Here is a 25,045-nt window from a genome sequence, read left to right on the forward strand (position 1 = left end):
GGTCGCAAATGAGTATTTCAATGCGTTACAAACGGAAAAACAAACTTAATATACCCTCCATACTATGGTGGAGGGTATAAAAATTAAGTTACAATGTTTTATTTATAAAAGCACTTAAAACGAGAACATAATTTTTAATGATGGATTCTCTCAAATAAAACGCTGGTGGCCGTTTAATATTGCCGTTTAATTTTTAATTCAAAAGCAAGCGTTTTATTTGAGAGATTTAACCATTAAAAATTATTTTCTAGTTTTAAGTGCATTTGTAAATAAAGCACTGTAACTTATTTTTTAACTATTTTTTATTTTTAACTTTTCTGCATTTATTATTATTATTTTTTTTTTTTTGATCACTGGGAACCTCGTAACAAAATTATAGCCAATTTAGGCCGAACAAACTTTAAAATACCTGAAATCGTATTGTATCGTTATATAGAGGCTATACCAAAACCTTGACCTAAGTGCAACATTTTTAGTGAGGAAGTTTCTGTACCATTGGAAACCCCAAATGCCAAGTTATAGCCAATTCGGCCTAAAAATTTAAACAGAATCCTTATAATACTTAAAATCGGGTGGTACCGCTATATGCAAAGTTCTAGTTCGATTGGTCAACTACAACTGTGTGGAAAATAAGTTACTAGATTTGATCTAAACAGACAAGTTAAATATAACACTCTAAAACGGGCTTTTTACAATAGACTCCATTTTCACCCTAAGGCGTTTTCAGGACATTGACTTTATTATCTTGAATTCAGTACTACTTAGGTATTTTGTTGTTCGGCAAGAAATATCAGGAAAAGTATGGCATTAATTTAATGCATAACGAGCAAATAGCTTTAACCGTTTCATAGATATGGGTCGTTGAAGTCGTCAAATAGCCAGAAAATCAAGATTTTCATAATTACGAGGCCCCAGTGGCATGTCTTAACATATTCCAATGGTGTTCAAACTTTAACAATCTTAAAATCTAACCAAACTAACAACTTTAGGGGAGTGCCGCATAAAAAATTTGACATCGATGTTTTCCCTTTGAGCTAAAACCAGACTAATGCAACAAATTAATGGCCTGTTTCACTAAGACGATTCGAATACACATTCGTTCGAAATACTACACAAACTTCAATTTTTTGAAAAATATTTGAATTGAATATTTGAATTGAATTTGAATCAATCAAATAAACATTTCCTACAACAACAGGCAGTTTGGTGTTAATTCAAACGAATTTGAATTCGAATCGTCTTAGAGAAACAGGCCATTAGACAAAGAAAATATTGAATTTTACATAAAATATTTGACAATTTAACAAATTTTATATTTTTTAATAGGTTAATAATAAAAAAATGGTATTACAATAAACATATAATCATATTTTTATATCCACACTGTGGTAAGGGGTCTCAATAGCACAATAATCTGCTAAAAAAGCGACGTTAAACGGCCAACAATCCTAATTTAGGACACTTTGAAGTTGTTTTGATGATTTTTTCCAACTTTAATTGTCAATTTTACGACTTTTATGACGATTTTCGGCCAAAAACTGTTTGCATATTTTGCATATTTTGCATATTTTTTGCATATTTTGCATATTTTTTGCATATTTTGCATATTTTTTGCATATTTTGTGCATATGCAAAATATGCAAAATAAATACAAAATATGACCCTGCCATTGAATTTAGATTTCTTTGAAACGAATTTTGGTCCAATCAGAATCTTCGTATCTTTATTATTAAAAAATATGCAAAATCCGATGTCTAGTCATTTGGCTACGAGAAATTACTCGCAAATTTTTGCTCAATTTCTCGATAATTTTGCTCGATAACGAATGTTGTCATCCCAACTTTGAGTACCCGGTCGAAACAACTCGATATCGAATCACTTAATTAGGCCCCAGGTATGTGATGAAAACCGAATCGACTCGATTTGCAGAATCGAAATGGTATATAATCGGAGTGCGTTTGATGATATAGATGGTTTTGCTTAGCAAATGCCCCTTATTTGAATAATATTTTTACCCCCAGTTTTTGTAAAAATTTTTATTCTTCTCACACGAATTGTCAAATTTTGTAGATCGATTTACTCGCTTTAGCGCAAATGTAGAGCGCTGATTTTTAAATGAGGAATCCTTCACGATATATGGAACGGGTATACTAAAAATTAGATGTGTATGTCATCTATAATATCAATTTTAAATTTTATTAAAATATTCACCGAAGTTAGAGATATACGATTTCGATTTATGGCAAAACGAGTCGAATCGTTTTCCATCACATGCCTGGATATTTCATGATTGGGCTGATAATCTCTTGTCTTCCCGTTTCGTAAAGCAAGCTAAAAATGCTACGAAGTTGTCTTTCTGCCGTTGCAACTTAAGGAGAAAGTGAAACAACTCACGGGGAGTTGATATTCATGTTTGGACTGATAATCTCTTGTCTTCCTGTTTCGTAAAGCAAGCTAAAAAATGCTTCGAAGCTGAGTGAAAAAAAAAAAATAATTTCAAATTTCTTTTTATTTACATAAAATTCAGCCGTATAGAACAAAAGAAAAGTGGGAAAATATGTCGTTGTCGTCGAAAAAAGATCCCTCTTAGCGAGTGGCAGCCAATGAACCACATTTAGTTAGTTTGGGAGGTGGACGTTTAAGTACTGCAGTAACCATACACAATATTCCAGTTGGAGACACCACAATTGGTTCATCATTGCACAGTAATATATCCTTGTCGGGCGCTGGAGTGCGACCGTTGCATTGCCTGATATATCGTAGTGAGGAAAATCCAGTAACTTTGGTACCCGAAAGAGGAGCACGTATCTTAATTGATGGCCAATCTATTGATACGGAGGTGGATTTGAAACAGGGAGCCATTATTACCTTGGGAGACTCCTATTATTTGCGTTACAATAATCCCATTGAAGCAGAACAAATGAGAACAGCTATTGGCAATAGACTGGAAGATTTTGAGAAGGATGAAAATGCAATGTTGGATTATTTCTATGAAACAAATATCAATCCCAATCGCAGGCAGAAGTCGGAGGAAAAGGAAGGAGTATTTGACAAAACGTATAATAATTTAAAGCCATTAGATATCAATGGTTGACAATGTCCCAAGGTTTTCTCATCGGATTTGGTGACAGTAAATATGCCCGCTAAAGATGTTCTGGGTCAAAAATATGCCAATTTTGCTAAGAATTTAGCTGAGAATCACCGAAAAGATAAGAATATCAATGAAAAACATAACGAAAACTTATTTGCGAACAACATTCCGACCAGTACAGCAGCAAAATCAAATCATAACGAAAGTATGGAATTCTTATCGAAAGTTCAAAATACCTCCACACCGCAGAAATCAAGCGAAGAAGAAGAAGCAGAAAAGCAAACATTTGATAATAGCGATTATTTGGAAGATATGCTAAAGATTTACACGGAATATGCAGAACGCCAAGATCGCAGTGGTGGCGGTAGTTTGAGTTCCTCCCCAATTATTCAAAATCGCATTAAAACCAATGGCTCCTTGCCCAATGAGGAGAAATCTCCATTTCAAAAGGCTGCCAATGAGGCAGTAGGAAAATCAAGCGGTTATGAGAATGTTACAATTGTGGGCGATAATTGTGTCGAAATTGAGCAACATACACAGTGCAAAAGTAGTGGAGGCTATGAAAATGTAAGATATGGTGCCACAAAGGACCCAAATCCGTACCAATTGTTTATCTTCACCCAAAAAGGAAATCTCTGGACCATTTAACCAAGACTTTAGTAGAACCACGAATTATGAGGATCTCATCAAGAATTTCGAGGAAAAGTTGCAAAAGAAGATTGAAGCCATTGAGGAAAGTTCTAGAAATGTTAATAAGACCTTGTCGGCCAATAATACTTCACTGGGCGCTAGAAGAAGTAATAAAAATATCAACATTTTAGGCTGACTTCCGTTTCGTTAGTGCTTGGCAAGTGACTGCAAATTATTATTTATTATGTGAAGTATTATGTTTCTTAGGCCATGTTTATATTATAGCCTTTTGCAGGGTTAACCTTCTTAATGAGGATTTATTTGACATATACGTAAAGGAGTTGACATTTGAAACCCAGTAGCTTTGTTAAATCCGGTTAAATATAAACGTACTATTAACAACTGTGAAGCTACGTTTTTCAAAACTTCAAAAAACAGAAAGAAATATTCTGACGAAGTTTAAACAACACAAAGCAACTGACGATACGGACGTCAGCCTTAATCATAGATATTAAATCCTTAGTATCACCGTACAATTCTCCCAGACCCCAGGAATATTACGAAACCGAACACCACCGACCTCAACCTGAAGACAAATTCAAAAGGAAGTTTGTCGAGTCTGAAGAATAAAAACTTGGATCAAAAAATGGTACATATCGAAAGAGACTCCTTGTTAGCACCGCACAATTCTCCTAAAGTAATGAAGACACCTACACCAGGAATATCTGGATACACCATTAGCCTGAAGACAAATTCTAGAGGAAGTTTGTCTAGTTTGAAGTTTGGACCAAGATCGTAAGGCCTTGCAACAAAGGAGCCCTTGTAGGAGAAGAAGGAGGCCACCAGAGTTATGGAGAAACCTGATAATCAATCATTAAATATGAATAATTTTCATATGACCTCGAGCTCGAGAAAATTATTCATATTTAATAACAAATAGAAGGTCGAAAAATCAAATACAATATGCTGATAATCAATCTCTAAAAGAAGAATTGGTAAATGTGTGCGAGTCCTTGGAGAACGACCGTAAAGCCTTTGAAAAATTGGAATTTCAATATCTTGGACGAGAGTCCAAGGCTCAGTGTGAAGAGTCCAACTTGCTCAAGCAGATAGAAGAAACTAAAATGGCCATGGAAAATATCGAACAACAAGAAACTACCTCCTCGGAGACACAAAAGAATTTAATAAAACGTTTGGTCTGCTTGCTCAACGATTTACAGGATTGTGAGCAGAAATTTAAGGACTTCGAAGAGAAATTGGCAACACAAATGTTGAGCAATAAAACTGCAGGTTCTTCGCAATCCATTATGTCACAATCTTTGTTTGGCTCCACGGAAATTCTGTGTCCCAAAACAAGTCACAATAACAGCGAGGATTTAATGTCAAAGTCTTTTAATCTTTACAATAACAAAATTGAGATGCCACAAAACTCCTTGAGGTTACTGGATTCAAGTAATGCCAACAGTCGTAGGGTCTCCCAAGACATAATAGATAGAGATGAGGTGGTGTCCAGTAAGAAAAAAACTTCCAAGGAACCCAGCAATAAAATCGTGGAATCCAATCCACTAGGGAAATCCCAAATTATTAGCTTCCAAACAGAAACAAGAGGATTGGAGCAGGAACGCTACAAAATCGAAGAAATTCTTACAAAACAGAGATTTTTTCAATTCCCTTATTTTTGCAAATTTCGCCAAGAATTTAGCATAGAATCACCGCAAAAATAAGAACATCAATGAAAAACATAACGAAAACTTATTTGGAAACCATAACTACATTCCGACAATCGTTACAAAATATGTTTTGGTGGCAATTCATGGTTAAGAAGGACTCCTGTGTCTATGATCCTCTGGGAAAATGATATATGGGTGAATATTACGAAAAATATTAGTTTTTGGGGTCGAAAACGGCAAAGTGCTTTAAGTAACTATTTTTCGTTTGATACTGTTGTATAAGACTATTTTATGCATTAATTAGCGGGAGGCATGTATATTTATGGATTTTAAGCAATTTTTCAAAGCACGGGAATGATATTTAAATATTAATTTTTGTAAGATTCATTTGTCCTTTCATTGTTTTAATTAACTACAGCCTTGACTTTGAAATTGATCTATTTGGATATAGCTCCCATGGTCAGCATGATTATTTATTTATTTTTCCTCTGCATTTCTACTTTTTCTTTATGGTTCCATGTTGTATTTGATGGTTTGTTTAAAAATCCTATGATAAATTTATTTAATAATTATCATAGATTGAGTAATCTCGAATTTATATTAATTATACGTACGGTAATGACGACACGGTAATGATGGAAACGTGAGTATTCTTCGATTTAAACCCAGCAAAATTTGACGGAAGGGGTTCTTTGCGATGACGTGATTTCATGTCATCTTTTGCATTGGTTCAAAGGAAGTCGTGAAAGATCCGATCTTTTCATTAGGATTTGAACCAATGCAAAGGAAGTCGTGAAAGATCCGATCTTTTCATCAGCATTTGTACCCATTCCATTGATCCAATAGAAATGATGTTTGTGTTTTTATTTACACACCTGTTTATTTTCATTTTGGTATGTTCCAGTACTGCAAAAATCTACTAATTTTTACTATTTTTTCCGATAACATAAAGGAAAAATTGTTATCGTAGTAAAAATAAGTAGATTCTTGCAATTTCTGGAACAGACCAAAGTTGTTAGAACTGTCGTCGTGATATTGTCTTACATTTCCTGCATATCAAACAACTAAAACTTCTAAACAATTGGTATTATATGAAGTCCCAACCATCGAGCTAAAAGTAGAATCGGACTGCACACATTGCTATTTTAAAAGTTCCCTTGTCTGTTCTAAATCTGACATAGAACGAAATAAATCAAATCTCGCTTCTTGGAATTTGAAAAAAAGTCCGAAACGTAAAGGAACAAGAATCTGAAAATAAAGAAGAAACTACTTTTGGAAATAAACAATTAAAAATAAATTAATTAAGCATAAATGGTATTTTCTATAAAAAGTCTCTCCTCCCCGTTCGTTACATTTTGTTCTTAGAGATCCCTAAAGCAAGCCGGGTTGTAGATCCCTACATATTTCCGTCACTAAACCATAGCCGACCAAGAAGACCCAGCTAGCAATTTTTGCCGAGGGCTCTGATATCAGATTTTTTTCCGAGATCTCGTAGCGTTTTTTTCCGATTAGTTTCCGAGTTCTCTGCACATTCTCTGAAGGGAATTTACTTATGCGTGTTTCTCTATTTCTCTACCCTTTCTTCCGAAAACTTTCCGAGTACTCTGCACATACTCGGAAAATGGTTAGTTTCTTTTTCTCGCGAGCAAAATTCCCGAACTTTTGCTGAGAGTGCTGAGAGTATAAGAAATTCAAAGAAAAGGGAAATTTTTCTGTTTAGTTTGCATGCTGTAGCTTGTTTTTTAGTTATTTGGCAGATGTTAAGTGAGTAATGTTTGGTTTACATTCGGCGTCGTTTCGTGATTTCGAAGGCGTTTCGTGATTTCGCGCGGAATCAAGCTAAATTTATCATGATTTCGCATACAAAAATGAAATCATCTCATTTCGTGATTTCAGCGGAATCAACATCGAAATCACAGTACACATGACATACAACCCTGGTTTTGCCTAAAAAAGTACCAAAAGTTGCAACACTTTTCAGGTATCATAATAAATAAGGTAGATGGTAAATTGCTGCAACAAAAAATGTTAGTATAAAAATTTGTAAACAATGTGACAAAATTATTAAATTACTTTGTTACAATCATCGCAGAACTTCCAGGTAGTGGTATCACACCAGCTGATCGAATATGAAATGTCTATGTTTATAAAAAAATTATTTTTGTTGTAATTTCCCCAACAACATAAAGAAAGTTTTGACATAACATATTCAAAATTTTACGATGCCACTAACTGGGTAATTGTTCCATGGTTACAATGCTATTTTTTATTGTGTTCCCGTACTTTTTTAATGGCAATGTTAGAAAAAAGAGCGAATTGTCAAAAATTGCTTCCTCATACAAATTTCTTAAAAAATTCGGGAACGGAAAAATGACGGAAATTGCAGAAACTCCTGCATAAATGTCAAAATCAACGTATCAGCTATCATATTAGATGCCAATGAAAATACTTGCTGCTAATTTCTACTAGGCCAAAATTGTATGGCAGAAAACAGGAGAAGAAGGTGTTATTCGGCGCTATTTTTGTTTAAAGAGAAGTGCAAGTCTTGCTACATTTCGGAGTACGGGAACGCATTTTTAGCACTAAACGGGAAAACTACAGCATAAGAACAAGAATAATGTATTTGGAAACATAATGAACACGAATAATCCCATTTATTGGTTCTGAGCACTACTTTTATCTATCAAAATATATTATTATGATGTATCAACGATAAAATCATTTTTTTTTCTTTTGTTAGAATTAATACAATATATAGATAATTTTACGATAATTTTACAAATAAAGTTGTAAAGTTCTATATTTTATATTTCTGATGATTAATTCAATTTACAACAACTTGTGAAAAGTCATGTTCGATCAGCTGCGCATATGCATCTACCTTGATCATTGTGATATGTTTGAAATCAACAAAAAATAAATGTAGACATCGGGGTGTATTTCAGGATTTCGTGAAATCCAGTGGATTTTGGAGCGCAAGTGTAAACTTGGCATAAGACGTAGCGGAACAAATAAATAAAAATGGGAAGTTTATAAACACATTTTCTAAAACGTGTTTTTTAATCATTAAAATTGGTAATTCTATTTTAGATAAAAACAACAGTGTGATGACATATGAAAACTTTCATAGGAAAGGTTTTGTTTTAAATTATCAGCGATCAGCAGCAACTAATGGTATATATAATATTATTCAATTTATAAAGTTCAACAAATAAAGAAGATAATTATTGAGAAGTTCGCATCAAACATTCGACAAGTTTCCGTTTTTTTCCAAACCTCGGATGAAACCTCCGATATTTTTCCGATTTTTGTCCGAACTTCGGATGAAACATCCGATATTTTTCCGATTTTTTACCGAATATCGGATCAAACATCCGATAATCTTCCGATTTTTTACCGAATTTCGGATCAAACATCCGATAATTTTCCGATTTTTTACCGAATATCGGATCAAACATCCGATAATCTTCCGATTTTTCACCGAATATCGGATCAAACATCCGATAATTTTCCGATTTTTTACCGAATATCGGATCAAACATCTGATAATTTTCCGATTTTTTTTCCGAATATCGGATCAAACATCCGATAATCTTCCGAATTTTTTCCGATTTTCGAATGTTCCTTCCGAGTTTTTTCCGAAATTGTGCAGATAATCGAAAATTCCCTTAAAATTTCCCTTTTTTTCATTCGAGTTTTTTTGCGAATTCGTTCAGAATTCGGAAAGAAACTCTAATATTCCTTCCGATTTTTTTCCGATAAAACTTTCCGAATTCGTGGGCACCTTCACACAATTTTGTTCCGATTTCTGAACGAATTCGACATCAGAATCGCATACTTGTGCAGAGTTTCGTTCCGAATTCGGAAAAAAATCGGAAAAAATTGTTAGCTGGGGAGCGAGCGCTTAAATTGTTTATGTGTGGGTAAAATTACACTGACAGAACAGAACAGGGTGATGATTTTCATATTGAGTATGAAATGAAAAACACAGGAAAAAAGTTGTCACGGCGTGTTAGCGTTCAGAGCCAAACATAGTGGTGGGTTCGAATCGTCGGCTTTCCTTTTTCATTTGCATTATAGATCATAAAAAAGCTCGATTAATAAATTAAAAAAAAAAATAATACTAAAAATGATCTTCGCCAAAAAGGCAAAAATTTCAAATAGAAAAATTATATTGTTGGCGCGTTCGCTTTGTATGACTAAAATTAAAAATAATATACAGTGAATCACAGTCAAAAGTATCCACTTCAGTTTCTTTTATTAAAACTGCGATTGCTAAGAGTTAATTAATGATAGCGATTTCAACTTTAAAATTTCTTCAAATGCATTGAACAAATTATCTACGGTTCTAATATAAATTAGCATTTGACTTGTGTCCCTTATATCAGTGCTTTCATCAAAGCAAACAGATACATATACCGCATTTCGAATCCTCTCCTTTGTTTATATACATTTTTTATTGTTGCATTGCAGACAATGGTGGGCAAAATGCGAGAGACTCATGTATTTTTTACACTTTTGTGTGTGAGGCCGAGCATTTCTGCCCATCAGTGATTGCAGACGAGGCATTCTGCGTCATTAAAAATATTAATACAAAACAAAAAATCATTTTCAAATTCTTCCCTCCACATACATATTTGCTGTACAACTGCAAAATCTTTTCAGTGCACCCAAAAAAAACAAATAAAGCGGCATCAACCTGCTTGCATGACATTCAGTACAAGACTGAAGTAAAAAAATCAAAACATTTGCTCTCTTAGTATTCTCTTCTTCTGCACCATTGCACTAAACCAGACATGACCAAAAAGAGAACGGAGAAAATTCAAAATATTGGCAACTTATAACAGTGTGTTAGTAAGTTTGTATTCACGCAAGCTATAAAACAGGGGTGAGCACGCCTGTGTGCTAGCACATAGGCAAATTGTGAAAACGTACTCTTAGTATTTTGTGAACCATAAACAATTAAAAGTTTATGCAATTTTTTATTTATATTTTTTAATAATTTGCATTGTGGATGATTTTAGACACCATTAATGTTTAAAAAATGTTGAAATAAATAATGAAACATCAAGAAAAATTAAATATTAATTCTCCCTTAAATTTCCCTCTCTCTCCAATTTGCTCAGCCCTGCTATAAAACAATAACAAATCACAACATTTGTTCTCTTTTCTACGCTCTTTCTGTGCATTCGGGTCGTGTGTGTGTAAATTGCCGAAAATCATCGACACCGCCGTGTCAAAGAAGAACACATTTGCACTAAACCATAGATGGGCAAAATTTCTCTTAAATAAAATTTAAGGGAAAATTAGAATGGGATTTTTGTTAAAATTGCTTTGCTTGTTTAATATTTTTTAAACACAGGCGGTATCTTAACAAGTCCAAAAAACTATTATATTAAAAACAAACTTGCAAAATTACCCGTAAATGTTTATTTATGTAGGTTGTAACAACGAAAAAGAGAAACAAAACATAGCAACGCTGGTGTGCAAGAAAGCCCATCTATGGTTGTAGTTAACTTTTTCGTAAAGACGCGTGAGTGGCCGCACTAAGCAAAAGAGTATAAATTACCAAAATGTTATAAAATAACAAAATTATAAAATAAAAGTAATTTACGAAATAAAAATACTTAAAGGAGTGCATTTGGAGTCCATGTTGAAATCTGAACTGGTGATGGGAAGATAATTGAAAAAAACCTTTTGTAAGATGAAAGAATATCAGTTGCGGAGAACGGAGGAAGTAATCTTTTGCGTTGCAGCGGTGGTGATTACATTGCAATTTTGGATGTAAACTTTTGAAAAACTAAACTGATAAATTAATTGTAGCTATTTCATGAATTCGTTTGAATTAATAAAGAGTTTTGTTTTTCATGAAAACCATATTTCAATACAGCATTTCCATTTTCCAAACAAGACATAAAAATTTCATGCCAAGGGGTTGCATCATTATAATCCAAAAACCCACTCAATAGAAGTAAGAGAAAATGTTTCGAGAATACTGGGAATTAATATTGACGAAGATAACAACCTTGACGTGCAAAATAAAAAAATTAGGAACGTTGCACCCCCAACAGAAGGAACGGATGCGGTCAACCAAGCATACATACACAAATCAAGCACATACAAGAAGTATTAAACCAAAATATCATTCAGGAGTGTACTCAACTAAGAGAAGAAATATCCCATCTCAAACAATCACATAAGGAAATTTTTAAAGTCTTATCTCAACCCACATTCAACTCAATTGCTCTAATATATCCCCCAAAACTTGAATAATGGAAAAGCGAGGATTGGTGAACGAACTCCACTCTCAAGCACGAAGAAATTTTAAAAGACGAAGGCTTATTACAAAGGGGATCGATGATCTTTGGCAAGCTGATTTAGTTGAAATGGGCAACTATTCCAAAACAAACAGGGGATATAGATTTATGCTTACTGTTATCGACACCTTTTCGAAATTTGCCTGGTGCGAAGCGCTTAAAACAAAAACTGCAACGGAAGTATATAGAGCATTTGAAAAAATTTTGAAAGATGGAAGAATTCCAAAGAATTTGCAAACCGATGATGGAAAAGAATTTTTCAACAAGGAATTTAAAAAATTAATGCAGAAACATTCAATAAACCACTACTCTATATACAGTGTCTTGAAAGCCTCAATTGTTGAACGCTTCAATAGAACTCTAAAAGGCATGATGTGGAAGGAGTTTAGCTACAATGGAAATTATCAATGGATTGATATTTATAGAGACCTGGTTGATCAATACAACAAAACTCGTCATCGAACAATAAAAATGGCACCTATTCAAGTAAACTCATCGAATGAGCAGATGTTGTTAAGAACTGTATATAACCACATAAAAATCTTTAAGAGGCAAAATCTTCGTGCTGGTGATCATGTTCGCATCAGCAAATATAAACATCAATTTGAAAAGGGGTATACGCCAAATTGGACTACAGAAATATTCAAAATAAGAGGAATACGATTAACCAACCCTGCTACTTATTTACTAGAAGACTACGAAGGAAATCCCATACATGGATGTTTCTATAAAGAAGAACTTTTACCCACAAAATATCCCAACACATACTTAGTAGAGAAAATATTAAAAACAAAGGGGGATAAAGTCTTTGTTAAATGGCTGGGATTTTCAAGCAAGCATAATTCCTGGATAGATAAGACAAATGTATTGTAAACTTAACACATTTAAATAATTTTAATAAAATAAATAAAAACCTTATATAAACATATGTATATTTGATGTTTTACTTATTACTAGAAAGAATCTTACAATGTCAACAACGTTTACTTTGACGGGTAAATCATCAATTTTACACTCAAACTATTCACCACCTATTGAATTGGGAGAGGGTAGTTATGAGTGTTGTTTAATAGATTTTCAATCCTACAATTCCATTCCAAATGTGGACAATGATAACAATCTCTTCCATATCGGAGACAAAATTATAAAGATACCCATAGGATCATATGAACTACAAGACATTGCTCACTACTTGGAGACACAGTATAGAGCAATCCACATTAACAGATCTATTGAGATTAAAGCCAACAATAATACGCTACAGATAGAGATCTTATCCTCTCATGATCCCATATACTTTGATAAAGAAAAATCCATTGCAAAAGTCTTTGGTTTCACCGGAAAAGTTTTGGAACCTGGCAAAAAGCACATTTCAAACCTTCCAGTTAACATTTTAAAGGTCAATGCCATACAAATACATTGCAATATTGTTACCGGCTCATTCATGAATGGGTCGCCTGCTCATATTCTGCACGAATTCGCTCTTGACGTCCCTCCAGGCTATAAATTGGCAGAGAGACCGATGAATTTCATTTATTAGCCGGTGAACGTCAAAGAAATAAGTCATCTGGAGATACTCATATTAGATCAAGAAGGCCGCTTGATAAACTTTAGAGGAGAAGAAATTACGCTACGAATTCATATAAGACCCAGACAGCCATGATTATTTACAATAAATACACCCATAAACAAACACCAAGACACATTCATCATCAAGGAGCCAAACCGTCAAGACCTCCTCTCAGCAAGGAAAATAAAGAATTTTTAAAGCTTATAAAATTAAAAGTCAAACCAAATGTCTGAAATACTCGATATTAATGAGCGCCCACTCTCTGACGAGAATATTGTGAAGAGAGACTACCATAGCTATGTTCCATATATTCAGTCATTTAAAAATAACGATGAAATTCGTATAAGTATACAAAATCAAGATCTTTACATACTACCATCGGAGAGCTATCTATACATTGAAGGAAATTTGAAAAACTCAAAGGGGGGTGTTTCGCAGAATGCTAAACTAAGGAATAACTGTGTGGGTTACATGTTTGATGAAATTCGCTATGAACTAAATGGAATTGAAATTGATCGTACTCGTTATCTGGGTACCACAACAAAAGTTAAAAATTGGATTTCTCTAAGTGAATCCGAAAGCAAGGTTATGAGTAATGCAGGATGGAATCCAGATGGTGACGTAAATACAAGCTCATTCAATTTTTGTGTTCCCTTGAATCGTCTACTGGGCTTTGCAGAGGACTTTAATAAAGTAATTTGCAATAGTAAACATGACTTGATTCTCTTGAGAAGCGCCAACGATAAAAATGTATGTTATTCAACTACTGAAAACGAAGAAATTCAACTCACCATTACAAACATTGTTTGGAAAGTACAACACATTCATTTGTCAGACTATAGAAAAATCAGTTTCTTGAAAACAATCAAGGATGGAAAAACTTTACCCATAGCTTTCCGCAGCTGGGATTGCTACTTTAATCCAACTTTTGCTGGTGGAAGACAACACAGCTGGAGTGTTAAATTGTCTGCCAATCATGAAAGACCTCGATACGTTGCTTTGATATTTGAAAGAGACAACAAGCTACAACACTGTGAACTTCAAAATATTAAAGTTCACTTGAACTCTGAAACGTATCCATATGATGATTTGAATCTAAAGTTTGGAGAAAATCGTTATGCAGTACTCTATGACATGTACGCCAAGTTTCAACAATCGTATTATATGAGGGAACCACAACCACTTCTCACATATGCAAGTTTTAAGGACAACCCAATTGCTGTTATTGATATCAGTAATCAAAACGAAACTGTGAAGAATGGACCCATCGATTTAAAAATTCAATTTGAAACCAATACACCAATTCCTCAAAATACCTCAGCATATTGCTTAATTATCCATGATCGTCTGGTGGAGTATGTTCCATTGACTGGAATCGTTCGAAAAATAGTATAAGTTCTTTGCATACTTACCATTATATCATGTAGACTCAATAATGAAATAAAACACATTGTTTTGTAATTTCAAATATAAAAAGTATTGTTTTATTTTTTAAAAAAACGTTATAAATGTATGTAGTTTGTAATAGTACATAGTTAATTAGTACAAATAATGGTTTTTATGTGTAAAGTTAGTATTATTAATAATATATTGTATTTAGTAAAACATTGATAAAAAAGATTAATACAAATACTATGTGTAATTTCTAAAAAGTAACATGAAAATAATGCTGAAATTTTAATGATAATATGTGGAAATACTAGCAGTAAGGCAATTAATAACCAATATTTATACATTAGATTTTATTCCTTAATTTATTTTATTCCTTAATTTAATATATTTACATTTTAATCAATGTCCATTGGGACAGGTGAATCTAAATTATCCGTGTTTAAATCCTCATTTATATTGTTTAGTTTATAGTTGCCCCAAGCATATGTACTTATACCATCTTCTCTTATAAAACGTTTGTCGTCTTGATGGCTTAGAGATATTTTTGTAATTTTGTCTGTGGTTATAGTATGCTGTCTTGACCTAAATGTATACATTGTGTCATACAAAACCTTTTTATCATATAAACATTCTCTATATGTATCTATTGTATACTTTTTTATTACGGATTTTTTAACACCCTTAGATTTCTTCACATCGTCGCTATCAACTACTTTGATAGCATAGACTTTAGGACGAAGTCCTACAAACTCAACCATGGTTTTTCCGTTATTTTCATCCTTCATCATACCCAATTTCTTTTTATTAATGAGAGGAATACCATACTTATTGTTGGGTGAGAAGTCTGATGTGTCAAACCTTTCCTCTATTTCTTTCAAAGTCAATACCCTATATAGATTAAGTCCTTTAAATGTTATGATGAAAGAGTCCGTGTCCATATAATTTAAAATAAAGGCGTCGCCAAATTTTGCTTTCAGAAAGTCATAAAGGAAAGCATACATTAACAGCTTTGATATTTCTAGCACGCAAAAGCCTAAATATAATGGTTTATCATATTTTATTTTACGTTTTGCATCTGGATAGCTACTAGTCCGGTCAAAATAGACATTGAAATAGCAAAAATTCCCACAGAGCTGAATTTTGGTGGAAAGCTAGGGTTTGCCATTAGAAGCAACGTCCTAAAAGTCCCAATGGATCCCATGTGTGCAAAACAAGTTATTCGGGGTCAAAGGTCAAAATTTAAGGTTTTTTAGGTTTTCGGATTTATTTTTTGAAAACGGTTGATCGAAACAGAATATGACTAAAGTAAATATTGTAGACAGAAAAATTATCTACAAGTTTTACCCTTATAAATTTTTTCTTAGAAGGAACCATTCTTGAGATATAGCTGTTCTAATAAACACATGATTTTTATGCACTTATAAGGGAAATATGCACATATTCAGACGAACCGGCTAAAATAAGCGAAGTTATCGGGTCTGTCCCCCCAAAAAATATATATTTTCTTGAAGAGCGAAATTATAGCTATCTTCTAAAAAAAATTCCAACAAAATCGGAGTGTGTTTAGTAGAGTTATTCAATGTTAGAGTCATTTTATGCAAAAACAGCCCATTTAACCCACATGTATAATCGAAAGCCCAACGGGAACGACCCCAACGAAAACTCTCCGATTTTTTTCACGTTTTGTCCGAAGGTAGGGTTTGTTGCGCTGATTACGGAAATGTATAATTTTCAACGGTTGCGGATCCGGTTCGCTGGTTATTAGACCCGAAGGGCCAAATTTAAAAACCGGGTTAGACCCGGTTCTACTGAACCGATTACTGCAAACTGGATATCGTTTGAAAGCTTACGGAAGTATCTAACACATAGTGTCGTTACTTTAACCGGTTCGCCTCATAATATACTTACGCGGCTAATTTTTTATTTGGCCTTTAGATCGAGATATCTCGAAAATGGTAAGTCTTTTTTAAGAATCATAAAGACCAATCTTGTAGACAATTATTGAATCTACAAGTTTTACTTTAGCGGGCTTTTGCTAAATATTACCGTTTTTGAGAAAAACTAAAAAAACTGAATAATGCCTCCAAAAATGACCTTTGACCCCGAATAACTTGTTTTGCACACATGGGATCGATGGGGACTTTTAGGACGTTGCTTCTAACGACCAACCCTAGCTCTCCACCAAAATTCAGCTTTGTGGGAATTTTTGCTATTTCCCCCTTATACGCATGTCTATTTTGACCGGACTATACCATATTTTCAGAAAATATAGAAAGACTATGGAAATTGGGTTTAGCAATTAGCTTGCTAGCTACATTTCTTTTCTTCTTGTTATTCTTGTCCTCCCACTCTGTTAACAGTTTTTCTCTTGTCTATATTTTCCATAGTCTTACCGTATACCGAGTTATTCAGCAATTTGAAAAAATCTTTTTCAAATGCATTTTTAGCATTTTCTCGATGCATATTATTCTTTAATATATAGGGAGCTAACCAGGCACGTTGTGTAAATGACAAAACTCTATGTACTTTCTTAAGAATCAGTCCATGTTGCAAACATTGTTTTAAAGCAGAATAGTGAATTGTGTACGATTTTTTGTCCGTCAAGTCCGCAATTAACTTTTTAGTTTTAGACCCCCCAACACATTTGTTTTCTGGACAAAAGGGTAAGTCATTATGTTTGTCATGAAGATGCTGAGGGTAATCGAGATCAACCTCTAATATGTAGCCAGTTATATTATCATCTGGAATTAATTGTATCACATTAGGATCATTAAATATTTCCAAGTCCTCTTCCCACTTGAATTTTTTTTCTGGGAGAGGTTTTGTCATTGCTGTTCCATATAAATTATTAACGTCCAAATAATATATGTTTACTTCTGGCTTGCTTTTGTCATAATTGGGGACATCTTCATTATTGGCTACAGCATGTCTATTTGAGCACTGGGTTAGTCCACCTCTAATAGCATTTTTACAGAAATTGTACATATTTATATCTGTAAAAAGCTCAAGCTCAACCTTGGTGCAGAGAAGCATTGCATCCCAAGATAGAGATGGAGCTGTGAAATATTGACAAGGATCTAATTTGTGAATATTCATACAGACATCTCTAAAATTTTCAAAGACGTCTGTTAGTAAGAGGACATCTGTTTTCAGGTACAACTCCATATAATCTTGCAAAGTCTGACAACGAAAATGTGACCAAACTTGTTTTGCATGGTTGTAGTCCTCTACTGAACATTCAGAATCTGTCATTTTATTGTAAAATTCTTCTATGGGTGGTAGTTGGGTATCTTTTAATTTTTCAAATGATGAAAGATAATCATAAGGAAAAACACCTTTCCTTGTCAAGAGCGTAAAATCTTTCTCCTTAGGGAAATATGATTTCACAGCATGAAAATCGTCTTTAGGCAGATTCTTTGCCAATTTGTCTAAACTTGTAGGCATGAATCTAAAACTGTCCAGGAAACGTAGTTCAAGTCTGTTTGTCTCTTCTTTTTCTTCTTGTCTTTTTCACATTGTCTTTCCTCCCCTACATCTTCTTCCTCTAAATCCTCTCCCTCATCAATCCATTCTTCTTCATCCTCTTCTCCTACAACAACACTACTATTGGAGCTAGTAGTGTTATTCGACTCATCATCTTTCATATTAATGAAATAAGACATGGATATATAAAGTTCCTTATTTTGAGGAATTACTTTTATATCTCCACCAAAATTAGATAATTCTTTAATAAAAAGGTGACAGTCATAAGATGAGAAGTTATGGAAAAAAATTGATATGAATTTAGGTATTTGATACTGCAGATTACAACGATTATGTGCAGGCCCGCGATATTTACCAGTTAGGTGGCAATGATCACGAACTCTATCACAACCTAACGGTTCATCGCATATGTGGCATCTGACACTTGTGTTAAATTGTAATTCTTCTTCGGGTGTTAATGTAATCATGGGTTTAACTTTTGACAAATAGTTATTATAAAAAAACTTGCAATCATTAATTAAATTTTCTAAGAAAACCTTTGGCGCGTCAGGGCCAGTATAAGTAAAGAACTTATCTAAACTAGAGTCAAAACTACATTTTATATTATAACTAAAAGCACATGGTACGTGCTCTATTACTTGCTCTGTTTTCCTGTTGGTATTGGGTTCCTGTTCCTTATGTTTCAATACGCTCTCAGCATCAGCATATATACTAATGCCCACCCTCAGCATCTTTTTGTAGTTTCCAAATTTGAGTATCGCGTCCTTCTTTGTCTTGGGCATGCTGCAAACTACACCTCCACATTGCTTTTTGTGAACATCGAGGTCCTTCTCCTTATGAAAATGTTGAACGCAGCCGTTGCAGATATATGCTGCGTGTTCATGTTTTGTTAACTGTGATCTCAAGAGGCTGAAATAAATACTCAATTATTAGTATATAATTTATTTAGCATTATTAAATGTTGATATATTACCGTGACATGTTCTTAATCCATATGTAATGGAATTTATCCCCATCGTTGAGTAAAATCAGGTTAACATGATGTCTCTTTTCCACTTTTGTAAGGTAGTATGGCCCTTCAATGGAATATCGCTCATATCCGAAAACATTTACACTGATTTCGGGGTTGGCTTTTTCAAATTGTTTTACATCCTTTAGAGCCAATGGAAAACTTAAACCCATAAAGTTTAATGTTATTCCTGTATCGAGACGGATGACATCCTGCTTGACATCGACTTTGTATGCATACGTTCTATCAGCATTTACATTTTTCGGCAAACTTAGTGCTGCTACCATACACCTTTTAAAGCAGTATTCATCATCATTTTTGATGTTTATGCACGCATGTTTTGAACTTAATGATGCCGGTGTTGGGATGAATTGGGCTCCCCGGGTTAAATTGACTTTGTTAATATTAATGTCAATTTTTAAAAGTTTTTCCAAGGCCCACCTAGAACCTCTTTCTTGAAACTCGTCTGATTTGTCGACAAGTTCATTCTCTTGGTTGGTAAAAATTTCATCTAGATCATCACCTAGGGACAGTATTACAGTCTTTGATATGTGATTAAACACTTGTTCTGTTGCTGTCGACTCGGTGGATTTTGACTGATTCGCTTTTACAGCGGTGGGCTTCACATACTGTCCCTGCAGCTCCATATTGACTTTGATACAATTTTTTTCAATCAACTCAAATTTTAAACATTTTATTATTGAGTCTTTTGCGTCTTTAAGAAAATCACGGGGTAATATAATGTCTTTAGTATTTTCCACTTCATAACATGTGATGTTTTGATTGAACGCACTTTTTATAATTTTTATATTTTTTTCCAAATTTCTTCTAACAACACTGCGATGATTCTCACTTCGAATATGAGATATCATATTCTTCACTGTAACGTTGCACTCTGCACATAGCTTATCGGCCCGATTAATTTTGTCTATTTTAGGTGCATTCATCTGTGATACAGTTGGTTGTTCTTGTTGTTTTTGTTGATTAGTATGTGGTGACAATTGGTGGAATTTTAATTGACTGGCATCGCCAAACAATTGTCCACAATCTTTACAATGCAATTTTACGTGTTTAAAAAATTCGCGTTTAACATTGAAAGAATTTCCACAATAATTACAAATATGGGGAGCCATTTTTAAAAGCAATTAGAATTTTGGAATGCGATGTTGAATAATCCGTGACTTGTTAAGTACTGATGATGTTCTCAACAATTCCCATCAATATATAATTATTTGGATGAATCAAAGTATTGATTGTATTCCAGAATCAAAATCCGCCCTCAACCATACCCCTCCACATCACACTTGACCCCCTATCCCCCCCCTGATGGTCAACATAAACACATGCATTGCAGACTCAAACTGGGTAATACCCACAAAGGGCAAGATTTCCTACGAACAAAGAAATATTCTTGTAGCATTGAATACTGTAGATTTGTTTACATTTGTCTAAATGTAAACAAATTGCCTAAATGCTCGGTGACAAAAAAATCAAATTTTTGGTCAATGTATGCTAACATGGAGTAAAACAGTGGAAAGAATTTGTACGAATCATTTCATAGTCACTTAATGTTTATTCTTGGGTTTTTGTTGCAATATGAGAAACTCTGACATTCATCTCAACTCATAGCGGAGTTATGAAATTCAAAAGACGAACGAACCTGACCATCATCAATAATTTCACAAACTTGTGAAATTAATTGGGTATACATTGAATCTTATATAAGATTATTTGCTTTTTATACGAAAACTGTAGTATGCTAAAACATGAATTTCACAATATTGTGAAATTAATTGGGCATACATATGTTAAGTTATGAACATGAATGAACATGCTCACAGAGAGACTGGCGGACTGACGGAAATATCCACTTTGATTACAATCATGATTCGGCATGCTTACGGACAGACATATATTGAAATGTATTTTGTTTACATTAGCAATCAAATGTGGTTCTCTCTCAACTTCTCGGTCTGGCTTCCTCCCACACATATACAGGTTAAATGTGGTTCTCTCTCAACTTCTCGGTCTGGCTTCCTCCCACACATATACATGTTAAATGTGTTTCTCTCCCGAAATCAAGGTCTGGCTCCCTACCACACATATACAGGTTAAATGTGGCTCTCTAGATATCCTCCAATCAATCATTTGTTTGATTCCAACTGACTCGCACAGTGGTTCAAATCGACAAAAATTGCATCTTTTGGCTGGTCTTTATCCTAACTATCTGGATATACATACATGTAAATGGGTAAATGTATAACCGTCTATTAGTTTTCTCATATGTTCTCTAATGCCATACATTTGTTTGAATAAAACTCTCTCGCACAATAGGGCTGTTCGGGTAAGAATTGCTTCTTAGGGCTGGTCTTTATCCTAACTCTCACATTGGGGACCCCATATCTCATGATTCAACGTAATATTTTTTAATTTAATCGGTAAATGTGGCAACCCTAATATTTTTGGAGGTAATATTTTTGAAACACCCTAATATTTTGTATATATTTAAGCTTTGTTTATATTTAAGATCTCTCCAAATACTCTCTCGATCTAGTGATCTCTCTCTCTTGTTCTCTCTCACACACACTCTCTCTCACACACACACTCTCTCTCTCTCACACACACACACTCTCTCTCTCTCACACACACACACAGCCTGCACAGTGGGCCGAATAGGCAAAAAAGGCGCTTTTTTAATTTAGAACCGCCATTACCCCTCTACTTATGGACATGTGATTGATTTGGCAAAGCTGACCCTTGTATTTCGTGAGACTTGGATGCTTCTGCATCTAATTTCGATACGGAACACGATATCATCATATAAATTGCATGGATTGTGTGTCAAAGTTTGCTTAACAAACGACGTAAGAAACGAGACTGTAGATATTATAGGTCATGATATATTTGCTCTCATATGGACATGTGATTGATTTGACAAAGCTGACCCTTGTATTTCGTGAGACTTGGATGCTTCTGCATCTAATTTCGATACGGAACTCGATATCATCATATAAATTGCATGGATTGTGTGTCAAAGTTTGCTTAACAAACGACGTAAGAAACGAGACTGTAGATATTATAGGTCACGATATATTTGCTCTCATATGGACATGTGTTTGATTTGACAAAGCTGACCCTTGTATTTCGTGAGACTTGGATGCTTCTGCATCTAATTTCGATACGGAACTCGATATCGTCGTATAAATTGAATGGATTGGGTGTCAAAGTTTGCTTAACAAACGACGTAAGAAACGAGACTGTAGATATTATAGGTCACGGTATATTTGCTCTCATATGGACATTGCATCTTTTGGCTGGTCTTTATCCTAACTATCTGGATATACATACATGTAAATGGGTAAATGTATAACCGTCTATTAGTTTTCTCATATGTTCTCTAATGCCATACATTTGTTTGAATAAAACTCTCTCGCACAATAGGGCTGTTCGGGTAAGAATTGCTTCTTAGGGCTGGTCTTTATCCTAACTCTCACATTGGGGACCCCATATCTCATGATTCAACGTAATATTTTTTAATTAAGGCGGTAAATGTGGCAACCCTAATATTTTTGGAGGTAATATTTTTGAAACACCCTAATATTTTGTATATATTTAAGCTTTGTTTATATTTAAGATCTCTCCAAATACTCTCTCGATCTAGTGATCTCTCTCTCTTGTTCTCTCTCACACACACTCTCTCTCACACACACACACACTCTCTCTCTCACACACACACACACACTCTCTCTCTCTCACACACACACAGCCTGCACAGTGGGCCGAATAGGCAAAAAAGGCGCTTTTTTAATTTAGAACCGCCATTACCCCTCTACTTATGGACATGTGATTGATTTGGCAAAGCTGACCCTTGTATTTCGTGAGACTTGGATGCTTCTGCATCTAATTTCGATACGGAACTCGATATCATCATATAAATTGCATGGATTGTGTGTCAAAGTTTGCTTAACAAACGACGTAAGAAACGAGACTGTAGATTCTATAGGTCACGATTTATTTGCTCTCATATGGACATATGATTGATTTGACAAAGCTGACCCTTGTATTTCGGGAGACTTGGATGCTTCTGCATCTAATTTCGATACGGAACTCGATATCATCATATAAATTGCATGGATTGTGTGTCAAAGTTTGCTTAACAAACGACGTAAGAAACGAGACTGTAGATTCTTTAGCTGACGATATATTTGCTCTCATATGGACATTGCATCTTTTGGCTGGTCTTTATCCTAACTATCTGGATATACATACATGTAAATGGGTAAATGTATAACCGTCTATTAGTTTTCTCATATGTTCTCTAATGCCATACATTTGTTTGAATAAAACTCTCTCGCACAATAGGGCTGTTCGGGTAAGAATTGCTTCTTAGGGCTGGTCTTTATCCTAACTCTCACATTGGGGACCCCATATTTCATGATTCAACGTAATATTTTTTAATTTAAGCGGTAAATGTGGCAACCCTAATATTTTTGGAGGTAATATTTTTGAAACACCCTAATATTTTGTATATATTTAAGCTTTGTTTATATTTAAGATCTCTCCAAATACTCTCTCGATCTAGTGATCTCTCTCTCTTGTTCTCTCTCACACACACACTCTCTCTCACACACACACACTCTCTCTCTCTCACATACACACACACACTCTCTCTCTCTCACACACACACACACACACAGCCTGCACAGTGGGCCGAATAGGCAAAAAAGGCGCTTTTTTTAATTTAGAACCGCCATTACCCCTCTACTTATGGACATGTGATTGATTTGACAAAGCTGACCCTTGTATTTCGTAAGACTTGGATGCTTCTGCATCTAATTTCGATACGGAACTCGATATCATCATATAAATTGCATGGATTGTGTGTCAAACTTTGCTTAACAAACGACGTAAGAAAGGAGACTGTAGATATTATAGGTCACGATATATTTACTCTCATATGGACATGTGATTGATTTGACAAAGCTGACCCTTGTATTTCGTGAGACTTGGATGCTTCTGCATCTAATTTTGATACGGAACTCGATATCATCATATAAATTGCATGGGTTGTGTGTCAAAGTTTGCTTAACAAACGTCGTAAGAAACGAGACTGTAGATTCTTTAGCTGACGATATATTTGCTCTCATATGGACATGTGTTTGATTTGACAAAGCTGACCCTTGTATTTCGTGAGGCTTGGATGCTTCTGCATCTAATTTCGATACGGAACTCGATATCGTCGTATAAATTGAATGGATTGGGTGTCAAAGTTTGCTTAACAAACGACGTAAGAAACGAGACTGTAGATATTATAGGTCACGATATATTTGCTCTCATATGGACATGTGATTGATTTGACAAAGCTGACCCTTGTATTTCGTGAGACTTGGATGCTTCTGCATCTATCTTCGAAACGGAACTCGATATCATCATATAAATTGCATGGATTGTGTGTCAAAGTTTGCTTAACAAACGACGTAAGGAACGAGACTGTAGATTCTATAGGTCACGATATATTTGCTCTCATATGGACATGTGATTGATTTGACAAAGCTGACCCTTGTATTTCGTGAGACTTGGATGCTTCTGCATCTATCTTCGAAACGGAACTCGATATCATCATATAAATTGCATGGATTGTGTGTCAAAGTTTGCTTAACAAACGACGTAAGGAACGAGACTGTAGATTCTATAGGTCACGATATATTTGCTCTCATATGGACATGTGATTGATTTGACAAAGCTGACCCTTGTATTTCGGGAGACTTGGATGCTTCTGCATCTAATTTCGATACGGAACTCGATATCATCATATAAATTGCATGGATTGTGTGTCAAAGTTTGCTTAACAAACGACGTAAGAAACGAGACTGTAGATTCTTT

The 25,045-nt window shown here is 34.5% G+C and overlaps 1 pseudogene; it reads left to right on the forward strand.

Annotated features, from left to right (window-relative positions):
• Positions 1-2,557: 2,557 nt before the first annotated feature.
• LOC141396968 (uncharacterized) lies at positions 2,558-5,445 on the forward strand (annotated as a pseudogene).
• Positions 5,446-25,045: the final 19,600 nt, after the last annotated feature.

Source organism: Musca autumnalis, unplaced genomic scaffold (assembly GCF_047663935.1).
Source record: "Musca autumnalis isolate F117 unplaced genomic scaffold, ASM4766393v1 scaffold_3, whole genome shotgun sequence".
NCBI lineage: Eukaryota > Metazoa > Arthropoda > Insecta > Diptera > Muscidae > Musca > Musca autumnalis.